Genomic DNA, 9,628 nt, shown 5'->3' on the forward strand with positions numbered 1-9,628 from the left:
GTCTACTGGGTTCTATAAATCCAACATCTCCTGTTGGAGGATGAGTCCTGCCTAAACCTTAGGCCACAGATGCAGAGGATCAAATCTTGGGAATTCCATTTCCTTCAAGGGACCCCAAAACCTTTCACACTGGACTTCTCTTTTGCTTAACTCCCCTTAATGTTGTGTCCTATGGGAAATGAGGAGCCTTTAAAGCCAGCTTGTCCAACCTACCGCCCACAGGCCACCTGTGGCCCAGGATGCTTTGAATGCAGCCCAACATAAAACATTATGAGATTTTTTTTTTTTTTTGCATTTTTTTTTTCTCATCAACTATCGTTCGTGTTAGTGTATTTTATGTGTGGCCCAAGACAATTTTTCTTCCAGTGTGGCCCAGGGAAGCCAAAAATTGGACACCCCTGCTTGAAGGCCTTTAGGAGAATGAAATGAACATGTAAGTTACATGTTAGCAGCAGAACAAAGGGAGGATTAGATTAGCAGAACAAAGGGATTATTTCTTGATGTCCTACTAGGTACTGTCTCCAGCAGAAAGACCAGTTAGGAGGCTATGACAATAACCCAACAGAAACATCTGGAGAGACTAACAGAGGGCAAGCGGATGGAGGGAAGAGGATGTCTGTGGGGAGGGGACTATTTGGGGAGGACCTCAACTGGCCTTGGTGATGGGTTGAATGGGGTAGGGCTATAGAGAAAGCAGAGTCTAGCACCACCTTTCCTGTCTACACCCTTCTCTCCCCTGCAAGGTTGGTTTTTGCTAACATCCTTCCAGCAAAATGAGATTTTAAGCAGACAAACAGGTATGGAACATGAATTTTGGTTTGAATATGGTTTGAGATGGGGTCATTGTTGTGGCTGAGGAGGACTTTGGCATCAGTCTGTCCAAAGCCAGGCTTGGCCACCACCAGGATGTGAGACCTTACACAGATGCTTTGTCAGCTTCAGTTTCTTCACCTGTAAAGAGAGAATACGACACCTACTTCATGGCTTTTAAAATTTTGTTTTTTAGACTCAAATGATATAAATTGTTTAGTGTCTGGCTGTTTAGGAAATACAAGCTTTAAAAAAAAAGATGAGTAATAGGCAACTGAATGCCATAAACATACCTGCATTAATTGTTACTATGAGCCAGGCACTGCCTACACACTGTACATAATCTCATGTAATCTTCTCAGCAGCTCCATAAGGTAAGCACATGATGATCTCCAGTTTATAAGTGAGGAAACTGAAGCACAGAAAACTTAAGACACCTGACCAAAGGCACAAAGCTTATAAGTGGCAGAGCCAGGACTCAAACCTAGATATGTCTGACTCCAAAACTGTGGATCTTAGGCCGGGCGCGGTGGCTCACGCTTGTAATCCCAGCACTTTGGGAGGCCGAGGCGGGCGGATCACGAGGTCAGGAGATCGAGACCACGGTGAAACCCCGTCTCTACTAAAAATACAAAAAAAATTCGCCGGGCGTGGTGGCGGGCGCCTGTAGTCCCAGCTACTTGGAGAGGCTGAGGCAGGAGAATGGCATGAACCCGGGAGGCGGAGCTTGCAGTGAGCCGAGATGCGCCACTGCACTCCAGCCTGGGCAACAGAGCGAGACTCCGTCTCAAAAAAAAAAAAAACAAAACTGTGGATCTTAACAATCACACTGATGTCTTTACAGCAAATACAGGTCAAAGCATAGAAGAATAGTCTTGGCTAGAGCTATAAATTCAGGAGTTGTCAAGATTTGATAATATGGTACAACAAAAGTAACTTGGGGGAAAAAAAAAGATTTGCTCATAGTTGAAACCATAGTTATCAATTAAAAACTTCCAGGATATGTATACAGTTGAGAAAGAGAGAGGGAGGAGTGGCAACTAAAGGACCCCAAATCTCTACTTCTTGGGACCTGTATTTGACACTCCAGCCAGCAGCTTCTGAATTTCACACCTGACAAAACCAGGGGTTCTGGATGTTCTCACAGCAACCCAGATTTACACTCAAGAAGGGGCCTTCTGGGTGGCCACCTGGATCCTGGGTGCTTTTCCCTGGGCAGTGTTTATACCAAAGGCCTGCTCGCAGCCTGGATCTGCTGCGCCCTGAGCCCGCCCTCCTCCCCTCCCTGCCCCACCCCTTCTCTTCCTGCCCTTCTCCTTCCTGCTGCACCAAGGTGGAGCCCAGCTGCCTCCCCACCCAGCCCTCTGTGACTCAGTGGAAGCCAGTGGCCACTTCCCCCTCCCACCCACCCACACTCACATTCCAACGGCCAGCTCACTTGCTTCTTAGCACTCAAACTGCACCCACCAGGCCTCTGACTAAATAGTCATCTCTTTACAGGACAATTTATGACCAGGGCCAGCCCAGTATGGGAAGAGGTCATGTGTATCTTACCCTCTGAGCACACTCCTTTTGCTCCACAGCTAATGACTGACCTCTGTGGATCTTTCCTTCTGGCCCCTGGCTGACCTGGGGCATTTTATTTAGGAGAACTAGAGTCTTAGCCTTTAGTGTTGTACCTAACACAGTGCTGACTCAATGCATCTTTGAATAAAAGAGGCTTAAAAAAAATTACTGGCCAGGTGCTGTGGCTCATGCCTGTAATCCCAGCACTTTGGGAGGCTGAGGCAGGCAGATCACCTGAGGTCAGGAGTTCAAGACCAGCCTGGCCAACATGGAGAAACCCCATCTCTAATAAAAGTACAAAAAGATTAGCTGGGCATGGTGGCGGGCGCCTGTAATCCCAGCTACTTGGGAGGCTGAGGCAGGAGAATTGCTTGAACGTGAGGAGCAGAGGTTGCAGTGAGCTGAGATCATGCCACTGCATTCTAGCCTGGGTGACAGAGCAGGTCTCCATCTCCAAAAAAAAAAAAAAAATTACAAATAAATAGAGAGTAATTCCCCAGGACCTGACAGATCCTACTATTTTGGTAAGGACTCATTTAGGCCACACCTGGGAAGTTGGGTGGTTTAAAGTGGAGTTAGTGACACCTGGGTTGAAGCCCCAGCTCTGCCGCTCTAAGATCTCAAGCACATTTTATGACCCACCTAAGCCTCCATTCCTCACCTGTGTACTGGGGATGATATTGTGTATTTCATCAATTCTAGGATGTGCAGCTTTTTGCATCTTAATCTCTCTGAAATTGGGCTATGTCTTACAGTTGATATGGGGGTAGGAGATTGTGTATTCCCACTCCTAGATCGACTGTAGTGCCTCTACAAGTGCCCTGCCAGAGAAGCCCACACTCCACCTCCAAGCCATATGACTTGTCCTGGCCAATGGAGTGTGAAGCAAGCAACATCTATCACATCTGGGCTGCAGCTTTCAAAGGCAACTGTCGTTCAGCTCATGCTCTTTTTCATCCACCTCAGCAGCCAGCAAAGTTCCAGATGGAGGCTGTTTCGAGGCTCTTTCGTGGGCCCAGTCCCACAGTAAAGAGAATGTGGAGCTGAGCTGCAGCGGGTGGGCATTGAAAGAACAGAAGCATAAACCTTTCTTCTTTAGCCATTGAGATTGGGGTTCTGTGTTTTGACAGCACACTCTAGCATATCCTGACTGGTACTGCATGCTCCAGTTAATTGACAGATTCCTTTTTCTTTCTTAGTACATAGTGGTGTAACTCACAATTGTTGGTATTATTGAGTCAATGAAACACAGTAGTGCCTCTCACAGACTAATGTAGGTAAATCACTTAGCACAATGTCTGGTCCACAGTAAGTGTTCCATTCATGTTAGCCATTGTTCTATTTCTAGCCCTCTGCATGTAGCCAATGTTTAATACATGCTTGGAGGATGATACTGATGACACATGAGATCGGAACCCCCCTTAGATCCCTTGTGGCATGAGAAAGAGTATTGTAAAAAGACAAAATTACAACAAATTTAGTTTAAGATCTCAACCAGCTTTGTTGCAATTCTAGAATTGGGCAACACTTCGTTCCATAAACATATATTATATAAACATATATAATATATATAATATATAAACATATATATTTATATATAATATATAATATATAAACATATATATATTTATATATAATATAAATAATATATAAACATATATATATATTTATATATAATATAAATAATATATAAACATATATAATAAATATATAAACATATATATAATATATAAACATATATATATTTTATATATAATATAAATATATTAATATAAACATATTATATATATTAATATAAACATATTATATATAATATAAACATATAAATAATATATAAACATATATAAAAATATATAAGCATGTTATATATAAATATATAAACATATATAATACATAAACATATTCCATATATAAATAATATATAAACATATATAATATATAAACTTATATATTATGAATATATAAACATATATTATATATAATATAGAAACATAAATATATAAGCTTCTATATTATATATATAATATAGAAGCATATATATAATATATAAGCTTCTATATTATATATAATATATAAACTTATATTATTTATATATGTTTCTATATGATATATGTTTATATATTATACAATATATGTTTATATATTATACAATATATGTTTATGTATACTATGTTTATATATTATATATGTTTATTATATATTATATATAAACATATATTATATATAATATATAAGTTTATATATTATATATATAACCTGCAACTCCATGTGATGTAATGACTGGAGCTTCAGCAGCCATCTTGGATCATGAGGTGACCTTGAGGATAGAAGCTGCATACCCAGATAGTGATCAAGGGGCCACCGTACCAGTCCTGGACTGCTCGCCTCTTATATGAGAAAAAAATTTATATTTATATATATATCAAAAATATAATATGTAAGTTATATGTATTTATATATTATACTTAATATAATATTTAAGTTTATATATTATGTATGTTTATATATTTTATATATATGTTTATATAATATATATAATATATAAGCTTATATATTCCTGATATATATTATATATTATATATAATATAACATATATTATATATGTTTATATATTATATAATATAAACTTATATGTAATATATAAACTTAAATGTTATATTAAGTATAATATATAGTATATATGTATAATATATGTAAATATATTAAGTATAATATATATAATATAACTTACATATATTTTTGATACATAAATATAAATTTTTATATATAATATATAAACTTATACATAATATACAAACTTAAATATTATATTAACTATAATATATAAATATAATATAACTTACATATTATATTTTTTATATGTATATAAATATAAATTTTTTTCTTTCTCATATAAGAGGCGAGCAGTCCAGGACTGGTACGGTGGCCCCTTGATCACTATCTGGGTATGCAGCTTCTATCCTCAAGGTCACCTCATGATCCAAGATGGCTGCTGAAGCTCCAGTCATTACATCACATGGAGTTGCAGGCTGGAAGGTGGAAAGAAAGACAAAAGCTCCTCCAACTCCCTGCTGTCATCTCCCATGAAGCAGCCTTATTAGGAATCCCACAGAACACTTGCACTTATCTCATTGCTAGAACCTAGTCACATAGGTTGTGCACACTTAGCTGTAAGAAAGTCTGAGAAATGAAGGGGTTTCTTTTTTAGCAAGACACATTGTCACCCAGAATATAATCAGGGTCCTTCCACCAAAACAAAGAATGGAGAATGGGTATTGAGGGATGCTCAGAGTCTAAGCCAGAGTTGGGAGGAAATAAAGGACACTTCCAGTTAGGTTTTAATGCTTTCTTTTTCTATAAGAAGGCCATGTCACTTTGGAAATTTAAAACATAAGTAAAAGAACCATTTTGGAAAAAATAAGAGAAATTCTGGAAAAGAGAGATTAGCACTTACGCTATAGGAATAATTTCCGAAAGTGGAATTTCAGGCATGAGGCATGGTGTTTTAGACAAGGGAGTAGAAACCCTGCCAGAGCCCTCAAGTCAATGCACACGAACACATGGGACTAGGGCACACTGCCTATGGGGTAACCCTCCTCCACAAAGAGCAGTTAAAAAAAAAAAAAAAAGCCTATCCAGGTGGAGAGAGTTCTGTAGGTGTGGATATTCATGCATTCCTATGCTTGAAGCCAAATATATGTTTTAATACATGCTAGTTTTGGCCAGGTGCAGTGGCAGATTACATGCCCGTAATCTCAGCACTTTGGGAGGCCGAGGCAGGAGGATTGCTTGAGCTCAGGAATGCAAGACCAGCCTGGGCAACATAGGGAGACCTCATCTCTACAAAAAAATTAAAAAATTAGCCGGGTATGGTGGCACACACCTGTAGTCCCAGCTACTTGGGAGGCTGAGGTGGGAGGATCATTTGGGCCCAGGAGGTCGAGGCTGCAGTGAGCCATGATTCCACCACTGCACTCCAGCTTGGGTAACAGAGTGAGAAAAAAAAAAAAACCCAAACAAAAACATACAAACAAACAAACAAAAAAACGCATGCTAATATCCATGTCTGTCTACCCTTTTCTTCTCCACTTCACAATGTCACTCACAGAGGGAAAACATGAAGTTTGCCATCCACTCAAATACAGTTCTCTCTTTCTCCTCACCACAATCACTCCCTAAGCAACTACCTGAGAACTCTTTCAAAAATGCAAGGCAAGCATATTCCTCCACTGTTTAAACCCTTCTCAGATTCCCTGACCAAGGCAGGCAAACTCCCTCTTCATGGGGCCCCTTCCCTAATTTCCAGTCCTGCTTTCTGTCAGCTCCTCTGTGTCTTCCTCCTCCCCAGATAGAGCCTCCAAGAAGCTTCTGCTCTCTGGGATGCCCTGCCCTCCATTGTCTGCCTAGCAAACTCCTACTTTCCCTTCAATGGCCCACTCAAAGGCACCTCCTCTGTGAACACTTCCTTGATTGCCTACAGGCAGGGACCTTTTTTTTTCTTTCTTTTGTGTTCCTGTGACACTTCATGACCATCTCTGCCAGGAGGTCTGTGTTTTCCATTAGAGCATGAACTCTTCCAGAGTAGAAATGAGGCTTTATTTTTGTCTGTGCCTCAATGCCAAGCACAGAGCCTGGCATGAACTAGGTGCCCAGTGTAAGGCAGTTATAAGGCAATAGAACATAGTGGTTAAGAGCATAAACTCTGATGCTACCCCACCTGACTTCGAGGTCAGGCTCTGCCACCTACTTAACAGCTATGTGCCTCAGTTTCCCCACTTGTAAAATGGGGATAAAGATACTTCCTACCCCATAAGTTTCTGTTGAAGACTCAATGAAGGAATATATGCAAAGGGTTCGTCACTCATTACATGAAAGCCATCATCTTTATTACTTCTGAATACAATGCTAGTGCAGCAGAAGGGGCACCAGGAACCCCGCCCCTCACCAGCTCAAGGGCTTTGGTTAGACAAGACTACCTCTCTGACAGATGTAGGTTGATATTATTCTAAAATATGTTGTGCATTTCATCTTCCTGGAGAAACTCAGGGAAGTTACAAAATACTATCTCTTTGCTTGAAGGATCTTGCATAATTCCTTGGCCCTAGTCCATTTGTAGGGAGCACATTTAGTAACCCAAACAGAGTGTTGGAAAAGGCTTGCCTGGAAAGGGTTAACCACAGAACTTTAGAAGGAGTTGGGTTCTGGGGAAAGAGAGATTTCTAGGGATGGTGGAAGATGAGGCCTCCCTGCCCTCTGGGACCCTGGGAGGTGTCACCATGGTGATGCAGAGTGTAGGTCCGCTTTGCATATATTTGGGACTTTTTGTTTCTTCTGTTCTGGTGAGGGTCAGTTGAACTAGATTATGGAGAAATGAGATACAGAGAAAGGGAAATGCTTTCTCCAGCCAGGGTAGCATGGGAAGTTATTGGAAAAGCAAGGACTAGAACTTATTAGTTAACTTATTAATTAACCAATATTTATGGAGCCCACTCTATGCCAGGCCCAATTCTAGGTACGGAGGACTTGGCAGAGAGCACGGCAGACAGTGTCTCTGGTCTAATGGGGACAGCAGGCAGGAATCAAGGAAGCAAATAAATATGTGCCATATTTCACTGATCCTAAGATGTCCCTCCCTTTTTTCACATTTTAAAATCTCTGAAATCAAGGTGGATGCATCTTACAATCAGTGATATGTCTTGAGAGCATTTTCTTCTCTCATAGTGATACGTAAAATAATGCTATACCTTACAACTGATGGCATCTGAGATTTAATAAGATATAGTAATATGATTCAAGTGATGGCATTCTCACCTCCTTAACACTGATTTATTTTCCATCCAAGCAACTTACAGTAGAAACTCCTGCCTGAAATGGACAACTTCTCTGACTGATCTATTTCTAGGACTTCTTTAGAAATTCATGGTTCTTTCAGTTATATTTCTGTGAATCCACTTTTTTTTGGAACCAACAAGGACCCTGCCTGTATCAGTAAGGAATTTATTTGGCTACAAATAGGAGAAAACCAGAACCACAATGATTGACACTGATTTGCATGACCCTGGGACTGGCGCAGCTGCTCATCAGGCATCCAGGCTGCTTCTTTCATTTTACTCTACCATCCTCAGCACAGGACTTTAGTCCTCATGGTCACAAGATGGCTGCTGTACTTCCTGGTCTCACATCCATGTTCCAGGCAGGAGGAGGGAGGAAGGACAAAAGGCATGCCAGTCCCCCCACTCCTTTTTTAAAAATCAGGAAAACAAGCTTTGCCAGAAGCATCACTAGGCTGAACTTGCCTATTTCTCACTGTCCGTGTGGTGTCACACGCTCACCTCTAGCTAGAAGATGCCTGTGGAAAAGAGGGTTGTGTGAATGAAGATGAGAAGCCAACGGTGTCTGCTCTGCTGAAGAAATAGAACAATGGAGTTCCCATGAGTGCATTGCGTGTGTGATGGCATTTGTAGTGCAATCAGAGGGAGGAGGGGATGCCATTCCTATTCTTGACAGGAAATCACTACACAGATTTGCCTCACCTGAAAATGTGGCAGAAGCCAGTCAGCAACGTCGTGACAGAGCCTGGACTTCTTCGTGCTTGTCTCCACATATCCAGCCACCTTGAGGAAGAGGATGATCCCACAGGTGCCAGCCATGTTACTAGCCACTTTCTAACTTCCAAATAAGAGGGAAAGGAACATTCCAGACCAGGGGAGCCCACCCCCAACTCTTGGAAGAGAGCTTCAATTTTTCCCAGAGACTCTGAAATGACTCCATCAAGGAGTTGAGTAGCTCACAAGGGACCAAAGCTGCTACACCAGAAGATGGAGACAGTCTCAACCAGATGCTCATGTCCTGAGGGCAGGACGCAAGCCCTGGGCTGAGGCCCAGTGAGGATCTCACATTAAGGGGAGGGAGGAGGAGGGCTGGGTCAGGGAGGGACCCTTTGAGGGGTTGGCTGTTGGGGGAGCAAGTGCCTTCATTAACAAAGGTATTGGTCTTTGACAATCTTCTTTACCTGTCTGATGGTCTTCTTTTCCCATCTATCTTTGCATTGTAGGCTTGTCAACTAACACATCAATATAATTCCTTTTGGAAGTGGCTGAAAAACTATAAACACAGAACTTACTGGTAGCTACAGTGGTAGATTGTAAAAATGGCCACAATCCTTCACTGCGTCTATATGTTTACCCCTAAGCTAAATGACTCTGTGCCCCTCTTCCAACAAGAGGAACAGACTACCTCTCTGCTCCTTCGA

At 41.0% G+C, this 9,628-nt stretch overlaps 1 long non-coding RNA gene across 1 annotated transcript; it reads left to right on the forward strand.

Moving 5' to 3' along the window:
- Window positions 1-327: 327 nt before the first annotated feature.
- LOC115838283 lies at window positions 328-9,383 on the forward strand. Its single transcript, XR_004033285.1, has 2 exons — window positions 328-433; window positions 8,219-9,383. It is a non-coding gene; the product is annotated as an uncharacterized LOC115838283 (long non-coding RNA).
- The last annotated feature ends 245 nt before the right edge of the window (window positions 9,384-9,628 follow it).

Source organism: Nomascus leucogenys, chromosome 14 (genome assembly GCF_006542625.1).
Source record: "Nomascus leucogenys isolate Asia chromosome 14, Asia_NLE_v1, whole genome shotgun sequence".
NCBI classification, from domain to species: domain Eukaryota; kingdom Metazoa; phylum Chordata; class Mammalia; order Primates; family Hylobatidae; genus Nomascus; species Nomascus leucogenys.